The sequence below is a fragment of the Anarrhichthys ocellatus genome, unplaced genomic scaffold, assembly GCF_004355925.1.
Source record: "Anarrhichthys ocellatus isolate YVR2014 unplaced genomic scaffold, GSC_Weel_1.0 scaffold23, whole genome shotgun sequence".
NCBI classification, from domain to species: domain Eukaryota; kingdom Metazoa; phylum Chordata; class Actinopteri; order Perciformes; family Anarhichadidae; genus Anarrhichthys; species Anarrhichthys ocellatus.
Window position 1 is genome coordinate 1,249,095 of NW_022280053.1, and position 19,144 is coordinate 1,268,238.

At 42.7% G+C, this 19,144-nt stretch overlaps 1 protein-coding gene across 2 annotated transcripts in view; it reads left to right on the top strand.

Moving 5' to 3' along the window:
• erbin (erbb2 interacting protein) overlaps positions 1-19,144 on the top strand; it is a 42,681-nt gene that overhangs the window by 1,185 nt on the left and 22,352 nt on the right. For both annotated transcript variants that reach the window (XM_031860410.1, XM_031860411.1), the window contains exon 2: positions 8,285-8,359. The gene's annotated coding sequence lies outside the window, so the exon portion shown is untranslated. The remainder of the gene's footprint in view (positions 1-8,284; positions 8,360-19,144) is intronic.

The following is a 19,144-nucleotide window of genomic DNA, read 5'->3' on the forward strand; positions in this document are numbered from 1 at the left end:
GTAATTTAATCCTGTTAAGATTTGTGGTGGATGCGGAGTTAATCTCTAGGTTTGATTTCGGGGAATCCCTGCACTGACCTCCACTTTATTTATTTATGTAATTTTATTATACTGAATGGTACTCTGGGAATGCTGTCAACATCAACAAACATCAGGAAATCATGGAGTAATTCACGTTCAGGGGGAAATCACAACAAGCCTGCAGGTTATGATGTATATCTGTGGTTGTAACGCACCAATGACAGCTTGCAATGTCGGTTATGGACCAAAACCACTCAGACTGTAAACACAATTAGACATATTTATGCATCCTTGAAAGTGGAGGCCCGCTTTATGTTCCCACAGACAGCATGCAGCATGTTAAGATACAAACTCTGCAGGTGTTTCATACATTAGGTAGATGATTGTTCTCCGGCCTGCTTGCTGAAATACAGAGAATGGTTAAAACTCTGGCGTTGTCATCTGGTAAAGCAGATCCGGTCTCTGATAAGCCGTCAAAGGCCATCCCTGCTGTTGTATAATGTAAACAAAGGCCGGGTCGTATCAGCTGACAATGTTGTGGGCCCACAATCTGAGAGCTGATGGCCAGATGTTTGTAGATGACTATCTTCTGGGCCTCAAGAGTTTGGGGTAAAGTCTTCAATCAGGATAATACAGTTCTTTTGACCTCCTCTCCTCTGATTATATGCGAGACTGATCTTCAATATTATACACTGCATAAATCACAGAAGCATGCACACAGTCACACTGCAGTGGTGTGTTTCCATTGAATTGATCAAGTTCCTCATATGATCATTTACAACAGACCTTATCTAGACTGGAAGATGAGGCTCGCTCTAACAGAGGCCCTCTAATGCACTGCTCTTTTTCTCACACGAGTGCCAAAATGTTCTTGATACAGTTCATTGTGCCACTCAGAGATGGAAATAGAACTTCAACAAAAGTGGCGAAGCCATGCTTCCTTATCTTTATTGTGCAACAAAAAATGTTGCCCTGGCTCCATAATGGTTAATCCAAAGCTCATAATGCTTTCGTGGGGATAGTTGTTTTCCCCATATCTCTAAATCATTCTTTGAGTCTGAGAAATAACACTCTAGATGGATTAGGCATTGTAATGGTCAACCAGGTTAAAACCATGTTTTCCTGAACAAGCCTCAAACGGCTCTAAACTCAGCCTGGTTTTCCTCTGAGGCAACACTTTTAAAAGCCGAATGAAGTGGTATCTGTATGTCATTATGAGTGATCATCCTGAACTGTGAGCCAATGGGATATTAGAGTTGGGGCTGTGTGATTTCATAAGACGGTCAGAGGGTGGAATTCCTTTTAAAATTGGTATCAAATTTCCTTTTCTATCCCCGGTGTTTGTGCTGAACGACTGCTGAACGCATTGTGTGCGTTTGACATTTTATATCCGATAGGGAAGCTTTTCTTTTTCTTCTACATCTTCTTTCACAGTGCGGCTTGTGTGACCATATAAGTGCACATTTCCTCTCCCAAGTTCAGCAGGTCTAGCCTTGAATCTACAGTTGTGCTGAAAAAGAACGCGAAACAACGCTCGAGCAATGTGTCAACAATGAAGCTGTTGATGTGGAATAAAGAACACGTGGGGTTAACACTAAATGCTCATGTGGCATTGTTAACTTGTCGCAGTTGATGGCGTGTAGATAGTGAGGAAACCTGTGAGCCGGTGTACACATGGCACAGTTAAGCTATCGTCGGATGAAATCTCTCCCGAAGCAAACTTACGACAGTCTTGAATGGACGAATGCATTCGTGTTTCTTTGTTGTTGTTGTTCTTTTTTTAAAGGACGTTTGGCAAGTTGTGTGACTTAGGTTTTGTTGTGTGTAAGCAGCTGTTAGCAGGTGCACACAGAGCGAGCTGTTGCATGTGTTTTATTTTACTTTCAATTATATATTCTATGCTAATGATCCTTACAGAGCTGAAAGAATGAGTCCCTAAAGTCGGTAACTTGAACTATTTTGATCTTGATCCTTGCTGCTGTTTGTTGTCATGTGTGATGGTAAATGAAATATCTTTCGGTTTTGGACTGTTGACCAAAACAAGTGGTTTTAACACCCTGGGCCTCAGAAAACTGTGACGTGTATTTTCACTATTTTGTGGCACTTTTATAGCCCAAATGATTCATAAAGATGATCTGCAGAACAGTCGATGGTGTAAATGATCGTTTGGTGCAGGTCTAAAATGGATTTTTTTCCAAGTGAGCATAATAAAGATCACTCGCACTCATTGTAAGCTCCTCCATTGACAGAACAATTTGAGGATCTATTGTACCAGTGAATTGTAACGGGGAGTTTTGTTTTCTATTAACACCACCTCAACAATAAATCCTCAACATGTGTGGAGCAATGCGTCATCGTGGAGATTGGGGACATGTGTGCTCTACTGGAAACACTGTGACAAACTTATTAGCCCAATTTCAACATAACTCGGGTGAAGCCAGTTGGAGGTCCACCCAAGTAATTAATTTCAATTATTTAAAGTTCTTGGCATCGGCCGCTCCTTTGTTGTCATTTCAAACTCCCCAGAAACCTCTGCAACAGTGGTGTGGAACTCATTTTAGTTCGTGGGCCACATACAGTTTGATCTTGAGTGGACCAGACTAGTAAAACCATTGCATTATAACCTCTAGATAACAAAATCTCCAAAAAAACAGATGGCTGTTTCCTCAAACCTGTCCACTCTTTATTTATCTTCTCTGTTCTCGCAAGTTCTTTAAATTTTTCGCCATGTTGAGTCTTATAATATTATATTCCCTGAGTACTGAAATGTACTATGTGGACATGGACAAAGACACTTCCCACGGGCGGCTCCTGCAGGAACAGAAGCTTACGTGGGACAAAGTTGTGTCATGTAGCCTGTACGTAAGCAGGTGGGATCTATAATAGCGTATCTAGCATAGGACCCCCAGTGAACTAGTAGGAATAGTCCTCCAGTGGGCCGGATCGGGCCCTTTTGGCGGGCCGGTCTGGCCCTCGGGCTGTATGTTTGACACCCCTGCTCCACACCGTAATGGTCCATAGAAACGTTATCACCTCATTGCTAAAGATAGTGCCCTGTGCCTGGTGTGGTGAAGGCAACTGGCCCTTTTCTCGTCCATGTAGTGATACCTTCCTGCTTTATAAGTTACCGAGAGGAAGACGGGAGCTCGCCGCTTCCATTCCTGCCGTGTTTCACATCCATTCCAGTTCGGCTACAAGAAAGAGAGGGTTCAACACGGTGGTGGCATTCTAAGCCAACTTCTGTGACAGGCTGGCGCTCTGTACACAGTGTCGGTGTTTGATCTGGCGCGACATCTTTGTTTGAGCTATTAGGTAAAATGCCGTGTTTGTGCATGTACTCTGACCGGTTTGGGTAGGAGGTGTTTTTTTTCTTCCGACCCTTGCCGCGGCTTTTCCATGACAACCTCTGAATCTCTGCCGAGGCTGCTGATAGCTGTGCGTTTCCTTGAAGCAGGTGAAAGCATGCAGCCGAGTCCAAAACAATGGATGATGTGATTGCAGGCGGTGACTAGAGTTTTGGTCATGTGTTGAAGCAAGGTCATGAGTTTAGACTGCCACCGGAGGAGGAAGACCATTTTTGGTCAAACCATAGTCATGACCGTGTGGAGCAAAGGAAGAACTGTGAACAAGATGGCAGTGTGCAGGTATTTTTTGTCATCTTTTCGTGAAGATGTTTGTTTTCCGAGGACCCACTAAGGTTTTCTGTATGTGCCTCCTGATGATTGCATGGGGTCAAACTCAGCTGCACGGCTAACTTGATCTGGAGCAGGCTATATTCAGACCAGGGATGTCCCGAGCTGATATTTATAATTCATAGCAGCGTTGCAGTCGCACTGACCTTCCTCAGGCTGTATAAAAAGCACGGACACACACCTCTCGATACCAAATGTGTCGGCCTTTAAAGAGACTGGTTTGTTCTCACTGTTCTTGAAGGTACATTAAGGGTTTGTGTGGTACTATTTCACTATTTTCTTTCTAATGACACTCCAAATTCTCCTCAAAAACTAAGCTACTTTTAGAGCGTGATTGATTTCTATTTTATTATATTGTATTTGGTCAACACACTTGTGTTGTGGAGATTTTGATTTACGACCTGGTGAAGGTCTGTGGCAATATTTAAACACCACTTTGTTTTTCATTATGACAAATCAGTCGACGATATAAACCCATGTCTATGGATTTTCTTTTTCTTGGTCTGTTGCCCACTTACTATTAAAGCTGGCTTAACAAATAGCAGGTACATTATCTCCACAACTGTAGATCAATATTGAATGAATAGTGAGTGCAATGAAGGCCTTTCATACACCAGATGGAGGGGCCATATCGTGCTGTATTTCGATGCGGTATTTGTGGGGAAATGTACATTTGCATAGTATTTGACATGCTGTTCTATCAGTTTTAACATACATTTGTGCATCCAGATTCTCCGTAATGATTTTCCTGCTTCTGTGACCCAGTTAGGAGAACATCTGTCTCTGCCTCATGCCGTCTCGCTGATTACTGATATCCAAACAAGAAGAATGCAGAAGAATTTATGTAATGGAAGAATTTTGAAAGTCTTTTGAATTACCAAAGAGGAAAGAAAAGTAACCCATGCAAGAAGTGGTCTGTTGTAATGTCGGCTACAGATATGCGTCATAACTGCTTTCATACTTGATCGTATGCGCTGAAGGCCGGGCAACACGTCGACTTCAGGCCGCCGACGCACGACAAGTGGCCCGAGCTTAACTCCAACAATACCTCAGCACACCGTAGATACATCTATAACTCATAAAGAAGACGTGTATAATATCCCGGGTCAGTGTGGTCATCCTCACTGTAAGCAGTATTCCTAACAATCTTTATATATCTGATTGGATACTCAATGTGCAGCCAGTTCAGTGATATGATATCACTGAATAAATGCACTGAGAGTCTTTTATGTGGTTTGGGACAGTGATTGAGCTCAGAGCCACCTGGTTCTTCCATATTCATGTTCATTCATGTTCACTGCAGAGGAACATGCAGCCAAGAAAAAGAAGGTATTTTTTTTAGGTTAGTCAGTTTTATGGAAATAGTTTGGCTACAAAAAGTACAAGGTTGACCAAAAAGCAGGTCGTTTGTCATCGTCTGGCACAAAAATGACGTTGACATCTGCTTACACGTCCTACAAATGAACCGAATGTCCCTCCAGTGCGGTCCATGATGTGTTTGACCACATATGAACGCGTCCTCTGGCTACTTCCAATTTGCTGACTCATTGTGTTTTGGGTAAAATCACACCTGTGTTCATTTGTAAAAGGATCGCCCAAGCTGCTTTTATTTAGTGTCAAATGTGAGCAGCTTGCTGTTAGCTTAGCGTTATAACTGAAATGATATCAAACCTGGCTCGTGTTCACAGGCTAATTGGTGGGTTTTGGCCCCTAAAGAATCTCCATATTTGGCTTTCAGCGTGCCGTGATTCAAACCGGCTGCACAGGCTGGTAACCACCTTGTTCACTGGCTCTAACACACCACTGCCTGCTTATGACGTCATGTGACCATCAGCACTTTGAGTATAGCTCTGTTTACATGTGTTTATGTCTAGCGCTAGAGTCTCACCCGTTCCCACCTTGCTCCACGAGTATCTCCTTTCAGTGCTGGTGGCTTTAAGCGAACACACCTTTTAACTGCGAGGAACAGTCTTAGTGTTTGACAGCAGTCTGAGACGAAGCCAATCTGATTAAGTTTACAGTGTTCTACACGGGGGAATGGCCCGGCCCGGACAAGGAACAGATAAACTGGAATTACTGATACGCAACTGGTTCAGTAATGGAAACTAATGACATTATTACCATAGCACACAAAACAAATGAGCTGTTGTTTGCTCTGCCGATGGCCTCCACCAGTCACACAAAGGTTTGCACGTGAAGTCAACGTGTACCTGTAATGTATTTCAATGAAAGTTAACTCCATATGAGACGTAAATCACGAGCATGGTTATAGTACGGCATAATTATTATCAGTGCATTAGACTGAAGTTAGCCGCTGCTCTGCTGAGACCATGTTGTATGTTTAGATAGCAAGCACGGACGTTATTGTTTCGTAAGCCACAAGAGCGAGCCGAGCACTGCTAAAGGCCATGTCTGATCACTACAGGGCCACTTCTGCTGAATATCTATCAACGTGCACGTGATCAACTCCTGATATCGCCCCATTAATCTGCGGTCAGCTTTTTCCTGCTCCAAACGTCATTATATCGGCCTTTCTCGAAGTCCACTATTGTTCGACGTCTTCTTTATAAGGTTCTACAGAACATACGACGGGCTTAAAATACCTTTTGTTCCTAACCTTTAAAAATGCATGCACCTCGCACCTTCCTCGCCACTTCGGCCAAGACGATATCCAACATCCACCACTTCAAAAGATGTTATGAGACTGTGAACATGATGACTTTTTTTTTTGTGCTACAATAGATATAGTTATTTTTCCCATTAATTCTCAAAAAAAAAGAGTTTCTCAGTCAATGTATGAGTTGGCAGCTATACGTGTTTATGTATAACTGAGGATCACGTAAAAGAACATAGCCACTGATCACTATTTGTCTGCCAAACATGCACGTATAGTCATTAGCTTGCTTATAAAATCAACCGAGAGGTAACCGTTTTCTCATCCTCCATTTTTAACCCCAGTGACGTCGATTAGATGCTGGATGCACCGTCACATTGCATCAATACAAAATGCAAATCAGCTACGCCTTTTTAGATGTTAATTATTGATTTATAATTCATTGAATTCCTGAAGCAGAAGCACAAGAATGCCATTCTGGAGTCACTTCCTCATTGATGTAGCGTAAACAAGCTGCAGGTGATTTCCTTTTCCCGCCTCCTGTTGTTTCACAGTACGGCTGCAGCAGCGACTCTCTGAATAAAAGGGCAAGTAGCTGCAAAGGAGGCGAAGTCTGTTGGTGTAACTGCAGCGCCCCTTCCCCCACTGCCCACATCCCCAATTTGAAAATTCGTGCACCATTCCAGTGTGTGGCGGAGGGAACTTTTGTTTGGCAAGAGTCAGTATCCCAAACAGATGAGATGAGGATAAAGGCGCCCGAGAGGAAGTGGAGCAGAAACTAATGGGTGTCAGTGCAGTCCAATGTGTTTGCAGCTTATTGAAAGACCTGATGAATAAGTCAAAATTTCTCTTTTGCTCCCCCACTTTCTCCTGCCTGTTTTTTGATCCCTCCCTCTTCCCTGCTCTGTAGCTCTATTGTGCTCGGCGAGGATGGTGGAGGGATGATCCTATCTTTTGTAGCTGGCTCTGTTTGTCTCAGATCAACTGGCAAAGCTAATACTTCTGCAGACATGCACGGACAATCCTCAGCATTGTGTGGTGCTCTGACCGGAGAAGCGAGATTATGCCGGCTTTCTTTGTGCATTACAACGCATGTTGCTCTAATGCTGGAGCAGTACAGTCTTTAGCAGCAACATGAAAACAGCTGGATCATTATTTTATTCCTAATGTGTGTCTATCCATGCGTGGTGTGTGTCCTCAGGCAGTACTAACTAGGCGGAGCTTCGCTATTTCAGTATCTGCTAAACTTGTTAAATTCCAGCCGCATTCAAGAGCTCTTTGTAGTTCAAGAAGCATTTGCTGACAAATCACTTTTTTTTTGTCGAATATACTGAACATTAGCTGCAAAGCCGAGACCCCTAGCGAGCGTAACTTACCATGAAGGGAGAGAACGAGCTTCTTCTGACCTAAATCTGAGTGCTAATTAACGTGCACCATGGAACATGTAAAGAAATATCTTCCAGCAGCTTCATCTAATCCCATTAGCCGGTTTCCATTTTTGGTAGTCGTCCATCACCACTCAAGGGATCAGACAAATGATCAATAAAATATGTATTGCAATCAACGATAGTCTTCTGCAACTTTGGAACTTTTCATATTTATGTCTGGTGATGTTATTGTGCCACTTTACGTCTGTTTTACATTTGAATAATAAAAACAAATTTAAATCTAAAGGCATTTCACAGGACAGTTAATTAGTTGGGCAATGTACGGTATTGTGGTTGTCTATCGTTGTATGTTAGCATGCAATTCACAGCCATAAAACACCATCGAAGGTTGTCAAAGTTGCCATCTATTAAACTCTGTTAGCTTTTAATAAGTTATTGCACGATAATTCCACAATGTATTCTGCTAGTTGAGGTGCCAGAGGACTTTATGATTTTTCAAAACGGTTTGTTGTTGTTTGTACTGTTTGCTTTATGTGTTGTCTTTTGTCTTTTTTGTCCTTTTTCCTTAGATAAGCAAATTGTCGCGGTTGGATCTATCATCAGTCGTCCACTGGGATCCAGGCGCTTGAGTCCTAAATGACAAGGTATGTAAAGCAGCCCATTAATGTCACGCGGCGTCCTGATATCAGCGATGAGGGGACGAAGGCTAAATCTCTTTATTCTGGTGTTTGTTTTTTTTGGATTTAGATTTAATTTTCCTTCTCTTGAAGCAAACGCGTCTGAACCAATTTTGGTCTCACGGAAGTGATGTATGTCGAACATGAATACAACTCTAAACAAGAAACAACAGGAGGGCCCCACCCTGTTCTCCCGGAGGCTTAGTGACGTGATACACCTAACAAACTAGCTCTGTGTGCAATCAGCATCCGATTTCATCCTAAATGAGTGAAGAGGTAATACCTCCCGAAGCCTCATAGTTATTTCAGACCGTGCCCCATTGACAAAAGAGTACAATGCGGTTAAAAACTCGATGCCGATTTGATACAAAATGTCGTCCTTTAACCCCCAACAAATGTTGTGTAATAGACCGAAAAATATCTTCAGCAAATCATTGTGGAACAACAGAGGACAGGTTGAGACTGATGTTGCTGTACTGAACTTATAACAGGGTGGTCCTCCAGATGGCACATTCTCTATGGTACTACTGACAGGAACAGGTTTGGCTTAAAAGCTTGAGTCTTTGTCTGTTTGCTTCCACATTTACTCATTTGACTACTTGGCTTCTCCTGTAACTCATAGCTGCTCTGTTTGCATAACTTTCTCACTGCTGGAGGCTTTGCATCAACTACATTTGATACGAATCTCTAATTTCCACAATCTTTTTTTATGGATTTATTTTTATTTTTAATAAGCTAACACCAAATTACATGGCCAGAAAACTATTGATGTGCTGCTACATGATGATTACAAGGTTTCACTATGTAAACAGACTTTCAGCACAGTGATCAATACAGTTTAAGGACCGATACAGACCACCATTCATTCACACATGAGCTAGTAGGGTTGGGCGGTATACCGGTTTTATCACCGTCACCAGTGTCACATTTGGCGATGTGGATTTTGCAATACGGCTTTTACTGTGATAGACACACACACACACACGTTTTGGTTGAGTGAACACGGACATTTTAGGTTAGCGCAGACAAACCAGGACGAAGTAGATTTAACACTCGATGAACTACGTCACATGTAGGTCTATACACCTCATTTTCATTTGTATTTATAGCCAATAAACACATCTGTTTTTAGAAATATGTCTTTCTTAATATGTTCCCTTACATTGCCACGAGAGTTAATATTAGTAGAATTGTGTTTAAGTGAAGTAGGCCTTTTTTATTGTGCTTTGCAGTGATATAATACCATCACCGCAAAAAAAAGAAATCCCCTGCGTTTCACTGGGTTCTCCGGCTTCCTCCCACAGTCCAAAGACATGCGCGTCAGGTTAATTACTGACTCTAAGTTGCCCATAGGTGTGAAAGTATTCACCGTCTCACGTAGAATTTCTACTGAATAGCAACCCTCCCCGCCCTGCAACCCTGAATAGGATAGGCGGTCACGGTTAATGGAGGGATACAGTGGAAGTCATATCGCCCATCACTACTGCATGGGGCGTAATTCAGCAGTTCAATGAACAGTTCATTTGATTGTGTGTGACACCAGTTCACAGAGCGCATGTCTCATTGGAAATCCGCTTTTTGTCCACACTATGAAGATGAACTATGACTTTTTATTTTCATTCTTAGACGAGGACAATTTGTTCCGTGCCGTACTGTTCCTGATTCAACTGTTTATAAGGAGCTGCACTTTTACCTTTCAAGGCCGGTCTCAAAGCGTCCAGGAGCTTTTAGCGTTGGCTGCTGCTTTGGTGTTTTTCTGGAATATTCACAGCACTGCCGTTGCATTCGAGATCTTTCTTTAAAGTTGAGATTCCTCCATTTCTCTCTTTGACATGATATATTTTCAGAGAAAGATGACTTCTTTTAAAAACATATTGCTTTCTGCTTTTTCATTGTTTACCGTTTTAAAACGGTATTTAATGAGCAGACTGTATGACTTTTAACTAGACATTTGGGGAAATATTCACCATTTCCATATTCTCCAGCAGGCAAACATGGGAAATGTGGCAGTTGTCTGCATGGATTCATGGCTCTGACCTGAATGTGTCTGACCTGCTTATTGAGACTTGGCAAACAGCATCTCACTCCCTCTCTTTCTCGCTCACATGGACAAACAGACAAACGGCTGTGTCTGATGCCAAGTCCTGTATCTCTTTCCACCAGGGAAGCATCATCTTCTGAACCATAGCTATCACTGAGAGAGCTTTTTAAGTACATATGTTGGTGTATAAAGCGATGTACATGTATGTTAAATCAAATACATTTCAGAAGACCTGTCTATAATTGAGTACCACGCAAAGCGAAAGTGAGATATTCACCTTCACTGTGTGCTGTATAGGTTTTATAATATTTCTTTTTATGTCTGGCTTGCTTTACTATCCATTCCTCTGATTTATTCTTTCCATTCTTGGCCATCTGTGCGAGTAGCCTAGATCATGAGCAGAGCGCCCCCAGGTTCTCCCGAGCTCTGTGAGTTGGAAACGAGACGAGCAACGTTGTTCTGTAACACTTGAACACACCGTACATCCATATTTGCACACTTGGTTCACTGTGAACACCGATCGGCTGCCTCTCTCTCATGTCATGGTTCACAATAAACCGAAACGGTAAATAAAGTAACCGTCTAAGTGTCACCTGGCAGTGGTTTGAGTGTAGAATGAATGAAGTTCTGCATTAAGGAGATGTAGCCAGACTCTGAACAAATATTGAAGATTGATTTCTAAAAGCAATGACGGTCGTGCAAAACGGAGACTTTTTTTTTCCCCCTTCCTTCCTGTCATTGTGGATATGTAATTGAAACAGATGGCTGTTAATTTGTGCTGTCTCATAGTTTACTCCGTCCTAATAATATGCAGCATGACTGGAAGACATTCCATTGTTTTTGCAAGTTGCCAAGGAGCTGTTATTGTCTGCTGACGTAGCATTAGTGTAGTGGGTTATGGTCAGTAGTGGGAATTGTTTGCATTAAGATAGTTTGGCAACAGAAACTTGTAAATGCATCAGTTTAACCCACCAATGTTGCTGTACTGTACCTTTTTTTTTTTTTTTTTTATCTAAATATTTCTTTTCATGTGACATCAAGCCGGCAACTTTTCTACCTGTCCTGATTAGTGTTTAACTTTAAAGATAACCTGAAAGCTACGACATAGACTCTCCTCCTTTACCCTTATGGTTATTGTATCATTGTTAATAAGGGCCAATGTCATTGATCAGGTCTCCTCTTTGCAGAAATGAATCTCATGGGCTCATATTTAACTGGATCTCATATTTAATTAAGACCTAACCGGCAGGGGGGATGTTTGGGCCGACTGCTATTTATAACCAGCAGGGCTCTCTCCTCCTTTGCCCTGGTTAGCTTTTAATGAGGAAGGAACTGCTCTCCAATAATCCAGCCTTTCCTCTGAAAGACGTCTGACATAATTGTATTGATTGAAGTTTTTTTTTAAATGGTATGGACAAAAATCATAGCTGAAATCATCATTTAGATGTGTTTCAAGCGTTTAAGCTTGGAGCACATCTAAATGGTTTGCTTGAAGTGAACTATCTGAACAAATCCATGTTCTACGCCTTTTAGAGGAGAGGGGAAAGTGACGAAACAGTTATGCAAACCCTTCTTGCAGGTCAGCAGTGGACCTGTTCTTCTTGTTGCAGCTTGTCACATTGAGTTTTCAGAATAGATGTCTTTGCCGTGGGTTTGTAGCACTCTGTGGGTCCAAAAAGAGCTCTCAAACATTGCGACCAGTGTAGAAATAGGACATGAAGTGATAGAGAAGGGAGAGAGAGAGGGTAGAAATGATGAGTGCTTTGCCAACGAAAGCCGCCAGCTCACAGCTGATAAAGCAGCTAGTTCATTCATCATGGCGGCTTTGAAGCACAGACGACTAATATCCGCTATACCTCGTCAATAAACGAGGCCTCTCTGGCTACACGTGTTTCCTCGGCGTCACACGGAATACCAATCGGCTGAAATGATCCAATTAGCCTTCCTCCACATTCACTTCACAATGCCACACACATTTAAAGGCCTTCTCTGCAACTGTGGCTCAGGAATAAACACATATTTGAACTGTGACTTTACCTGCAGGTAAAAAAGAAAAAGACTTTGCAAAGAGGGAGAACCTCAGCTGAACATGTTGTTTCTGGGATGAAAGCGTCACGTTATTTTTCCTTCACCTTCTTTGAACCGACGGTGGAGTTGACAGTCGGTGGTGAGCGTGTCTCACAGGATACCCTGTTGTTGCACGTCTCAGCAGAATTGTCGTCAGTCTTCGTGTTGCCAGGAAGTGGCTTTCAGAGACGCAACAAGATAGTCGGTCGAAGGCTGTGGTTGTAGTTCTGATCATGAAACCGAGCATAATATTTGACCTGCAAATGCATATTTAGGACTCAATTCACCGTGCCTGCATTAATCTGACTATACAGTGCGGTGCAGAAATGCCAGGGCTGCTCTACATATTTTCGACATAGTGACATTTTACTGTCAACAGTGTGCATGGAAGCTCAGAAGATGAACATGCGTATTAATCAACTCGTAGCGTGGTGGAGAGGACTTAACCTTTTGGAAGTGGACCGCCTTGTGCCTCCTCCGTCCCTCTCCGGGGGATCCATGACTTCTCCATAACCTGAGAGTTGTGAAGACCAGAACAAACGAAGTGGAAACGGGACTGCATACATTTGCCCAAGGCCCATCTCAAGAAAATAACGTGGGAATTATTCATTAGGGTAATTACGATGAAGTCATCTCAAAGGGAATCGCATGGATTCCGAGTATCTGCACCGCGAGCCCGGCTGAGTGCAGAAAGTAAAGGGAGAATAAAATGCATCCCATTACAACGCAAGTTGGTGTCAATTAGATGTGATGGCGAGATGAAAGGTTGGAATATTTCCATTTCATTTGGGAATATCACCAGTGTGTTTTAATAGCTTGTGCTACTATTTTCAATGACATTAATGTTACACGTGTCAACGTAAACATTCGCCTAAGTACATCATATGTGTATATAGTTGTTTACTGATATTCCATTTTGTACAGCTGTCATTTTAATTAAGGGAGAAGAGTTTTACGACATAGCGCATGTAGCTGTGCGTCATTGTGTGTGTGTGTGGGAGGACTGCATCCATAAACAGTGTGTTTACGGTCAATGCAGGGTATTGTAGCTGATGGTGAAACAGATGGTGGCTTCACTGAGCACATATTCTCTTCCTCTGTGAATACTGAGAATTTGAATTCTTTGTTTTTATTTCAAGCATTTCCTCCTGCTCAGCAATATGTTGTACTTCATGATCTGCTCGTTGTGTCGTACTGCACCCATAAATATAAAGGAACTACAACATTTTAAAATGGATGAATAGCAAAGTCATACTGAAACATATTGTGGTATAAATGGATGTGTTTAGGTTGCATGTAAATGTTTGAATAGATCCGAAACTTGTTTTCATGGTGCGTTCAGTCTGTCACAGCCAGTGTGCTCACATTAAAAAAATTGGGCAGATGCTGTAAAAGGGCACTCTGTCTTTGTCACAGATCAGATTACTGACCCTCATTTCACAACCAATTCAAAGAAAACAATCATGGTTTTGTTTTCTGGAGTCACGCAAGACCACTGAGAACCAAAACCAGAGGGAGGGTGAAACTGGAACTTCAGGTTTCACTGAGCTGCATGTCCCCCGCGACGGATACTGAACAACACGGCCGTCTTTCTATTTCAGCTGTAATACCAGCCGTCGCTTGGTCTTAATATACATGGATCGCTTCCTGTGTTTAGTTATCAAGCCCTGCTTTGGAGGGGATGCCAGCATGTTAACCACCAGCTGGGGGTGGGCGATATGGGGGAAACATCACGGTTATTGTCAGGCAGGATCTTGTTGTGATTCTTTATTATGTTGGTTTCATTCTCTAATTGAACACTTTAAACATGTATCTGCTACTTTCCCAAAAGTTTTCATTGAAAGCTAGATCCTGAATGTGTTAACTGCATGGAAAATTAAAGGTCAAACTGCCTCCAACGTTGCCACACGACCTGTTGCTGATAAACAAAATAGCATTTCAAGCACCGGCGCAGTGCTTAAAGTAGAGATAGGGGCCTAATTGCATTTTGGGAGATTTTTATGTAGCTGCTGCGCTTATCATTGAGCGGCAGCCCTCACCACGATATGTTAAGGAGACTCGGACCTGCAGCTTATAGAACGTGCACGATACTACCGATCTCCCTGTAAAGGCAGATTATGGAGACGTGTCAAACGTTCACGATCTAAATATCATATCGGACGCCTGTGGTGGTAAAATAAGGAAGAAGACGTGGCTGTGGGTCTGAGCTCTGCTTGTGACTGCTTGGTTTGAGAGTACAGAGGCTGGAGACACACGGCTGTGTGTGTCTTAGTCAGTGGTTCAACTGTTGTCCTCTTAACTCAATATGCCGCTGCATTATTGAGAAGCAGCAGTTCTCCTGTTGTGCCGGTTGCAGTTGGATGTGATGCTGTTAATGAGGCGCCCAGGGGAAAGACCTCACAAGGGACCGTTAGTACTCTGCGCTCCACCACCGCTACACATCTATTTTTTATCAACTGTAATTGAAGTTAAAGACATTTCATTGTAATAAATATAACTTTAGTAGCTACAGTTTAGGGATAATATAACTACAACACCTGCTTATCCATTCTGCACTGTTGTATGTTTGTATTCACTGAGATGCCAAATCAAATAAATAAACAAAACATAGTATGTAAACCTGGCTGAATATACAGACGTCGTATTGTGTAATACGCAGCTTAAAGATTGTGTAACTTAACGTTTGATGATGTGTTAACCCAGAAAACTGCTACAGCGAGAGTCCTACTGGGATGAAAGTTTTCTTTCTGCACCGGGTTGTGAATAATTTAGCCCATCTCCATGGTAAAAGACATGATCCCATGTGAGAAGAGTTAAAGCTGCATTATAGGAAGCTTGAGAAGGAGCCTGTGGCCCCGCTGGCACTCAGCGCCGCATTGAGGAAGTGACTTGTTTCTTTCCTCTTCCTTCACAGACTGAGGCAACTCAAGTGTATCCCACGGGCTCTGCATGCTGTTATGTGCTGTTGTTGGGTTTTTTTTCCCCCTGCATTGTTTTTGTTGCTATAATCTCTAATATATTATTTCAGCTGTGGCCCAGCAATCCTGTAACAGTCCACTGCAATCTGGATCAAAAGCTCCTTTCATAAGGCGAGAGCTAGCCCGGACTAATCACATTCTGCCAACCAGACGAGTACTATTCGTTATAAATAACACAAGCTGCTCGCTTCTGTCAAATGCTGCACTTTTGTTTCCGCTTAACACGCACGCACACACACACACACACACACACACACACACACACACACACACACACACACACAGACCTCCACACAGACACAACAGGGTTCAACAATACCTAACGAGTCCATTTTAAATACATATCCCCTTTTAGTACCTTTTTCATTATTAATATTTCTCGTCTTCTCATAGCTCCACTGGCTGGTTTTGGGCTCTGAACAACACAAAAGACTAAATATTAATTGGAATAGATATTTTTGAAGCAGATTTGCATTAGAAGCTACCAGCTATCAATCGTGAGAAGAGACAATTTGTGCGCAAAATCATTTTTGTTCTGCATCGCTTTGTATTTTCTTGAATGGATGAACCAGCCGTTTCAAAGAGAGATCCGTTTGATAAGTAAGAACATTCTTCAATGTATCTTTTATTGAAAACGCATGTTAAATACTTTATGAATGAGACTAAATGAATGCATTTAGTCTCATTCTGATCGTTTCCTCTCAGTTAAACAAACAGAATGTTCGCTAAAGTTTCATATTAGATTCGATATTATAAGCAGGCTGCAGTTATCTGAACAATACAAACACCTCTCGTCACCGAGTGCAAGTCGGCCACTGTTGAAGGACTCGATGAACCTTCAGGAAACACATCTCAATCTCCGTCTGATTCTTTCAGAACTCACTCTCACTTTGCCCACCTGACCACCTTGTGTCGAGCCCTCTGCACAGCTCCTCCTGTATGTCATCAGTCGATTATCTTTCTACATGGAGGTTTGAGCAGGCTCAGCTGTTTTGTGCATGACTCTGGGGGGTTCGGAGAGCTGCACTCACCCACCCTTGACCCCGCAGTCTCTATACCAACAGCAATGACCCAGGAGGAACTTAAGTTACCGGGAGAGAGAGGTTGTGACAGAGAAGTGGTTTCCTGGCTCTGACTGGGAGAACAAAGTGGGAATCTGTGCCCGGCCTGCCCTCTGGACTCTCTCATTCACTGTTGCACAGAGGGAGCCACAAGGATCGTTGCCAGGCGTCTGAATCACATGTCCCACCGTTCACACATTTAGAAAATGTCTGAATAAATACAGCTTTCTTTTTTAGGCTTTTTCACAATTTCACGGCGGTCAGGCTGAGCTGTTACTAGCACACTGGTTTAAGTAAATGTGCCGCTTAAATAAGTAGGCTAAGAAAGAAAGAGAGTCTCAGCCAAGAGCTTAACATGTCTGGAAATCTCTACTGCATGTCTTGAACTTTTTTTTAGAACAAAAGTCAAATGCTCTTGATGGACTAAAGCTGGGTGAATGAAGGCAGTCATCATTCCAATAACATGTAGGTCAGTGGATAAGCCTATCTATGTTGAAGGCTGTGCGAGTCATTAGTGGGCTGCCTTCCAGATTACTCTGGGGGGGGGGGCGCACAGTGCCACAGTTATCCAGCCCATTTCACATTCTCTTTATTCTATAAAATACAGTAAACACAATACTTTCATAGCACAAAGGGGTACAGAAGCATTAAGTAGGTTGGAGTAAGCTGTTCACCAGTGGTGCAGCGTATGGGAGAGCTCTGCAGCTGTGAATGCACTCTTGCACGTGTGTCGTGCATCATGCAAATGTTCAGAGGCATTATGCATTGTTTAGAAAACAAAGATTTGCATGCCTGCCTGGTATGACAAACCTGATTGGAGTAGCGTCACTTCCTCCTGTAAAGGTTATTTCGGAGGATTGTAGCTGTACCTGAATCACAAGGTTATCATTCAAAGTGTCATGTTGCTCTCCAGTCAGGCTGGTTTACTTGGCGCGTAGATGACGTTGTGCAAGATAGTTGTGTTCATAAAGAATGAGGCGCATGAGGTTCTGTATGTTTGTTATTGTTAAAAACAAAGCCCCCGAAAAGACCAAAAGAAACTGTTTTAGATCGTCTCACTTCCTCAAACAGCTGAGCTCTGTACTAATAGTTAAAGGGACTATTTCAGCATCGGAGTGAGTACCGCACACTTGGTGCTCTAGTGAGTTTTTATCGACTCACAATAACCACAGTGTCCATGTTCATGGTGATGATGTGTCACCCAAAGCAATAGTGTGACTCATCGATTGGCTCATTTTTGGAAAACAAAGGGAGCTCTATGACACGGAGAAAATAAGCTGAATCAGAATAGATGTTCTCAGACGATGCTTGTTAGTAGGATCACCTCGTTGTTGGTTTGAGTCTTTAGATTTGTTGACAATAAGAAAAATATAGTATCACCAAATGTGTCGTTTAAAACCTGATAACCAATACAATACTGGTTAATGATCAAGATAACGTAACATCCGTAAGTTACTTCCGTAAAAACACTTCCATCAGTCTCAGATGTACTTTGTGTTTAGTGCTAATTACAAACGATTGCACGCTGAATGAAGATGGAAAACATAACCGCCAAACATTAGCATTGTCACTGAGAGGAAAGCCTGGCAGAGGCGCCAGTGCGTCTACAGACTCTGAGTCTTTCTCTGCCAACATTACGATTTTCTGGTCATTTAACATTATTAGATGAAGTAATTTAGAAGCCATCCTTAAAGGGAGATTAACTAACCAGCTTTAACATGTTCGCCGCATCCAGGCTCCTCTTCCTTGATGTGCTCTCTCTGCTTTATACATCTCTCCTCTTAACTTTTCTCATGACACTTTATCTGCTCCTTTTTCTTGCATAACTCTCAATAACCCACCCCTACCCCTCTTTCTTCTCCGTTAACCCACATCACACTCCCTTTTTCTCCCAGTCCTCCCTCTCCTCCCACTCCAGCATGCGTCATCCATATGCTCGGCGCTATGTTTCTCGGGGTGAATGGAGCCAGGCCCTCTGTCATCCCCTCTGGTGATAGACCAGATTACTCTGAGTATTTATACATGAGCTGCCTGCTGCTGTAGCAAAATGTGTGTGGGAGGCTGACGGCCTCTTGGTTGTGCATGCCTCATGGGAGTGTGGGCGTGTGCACACATGCACCCATTTTTAATGAGTTGGGAATGTTGGGATGGCTGACCGGTTCTCCTTTCAGAAAACTTTGGACAGATTTGAAAGTTGTCATAACTAATGCCAAGGTGGGCTATTGGATGATTTTTTCAGTAGCTCTGAATATTGTCTTTGCATTGTCCAGAAAAGGCACCTCTGCGCACACGTCCGATAACAACGGACTGTATTCAGTGAACCAAATGTCAGAGAACATACTGACTTGCATAATTCCTTGTAGCAACCTCTAACGCAAACATGTGGTCACACCCACACAGTCTGCACCAACAGTGTAGGTCGAGGCTATCACAATTTTCCAGCTCCGTTAGACAGTCGGGATACACAGCGAGCGAAGGACTCCGAGATTATGTGCTGCGGCGGCGCTCAGATTAAGACGGGGGAGGAGGAACAGTCACATTCTCCACATGCTCCGAGGAACAAAGCCTCTTTTGACCAGAACACATTCCATAGTGTATACTGTAC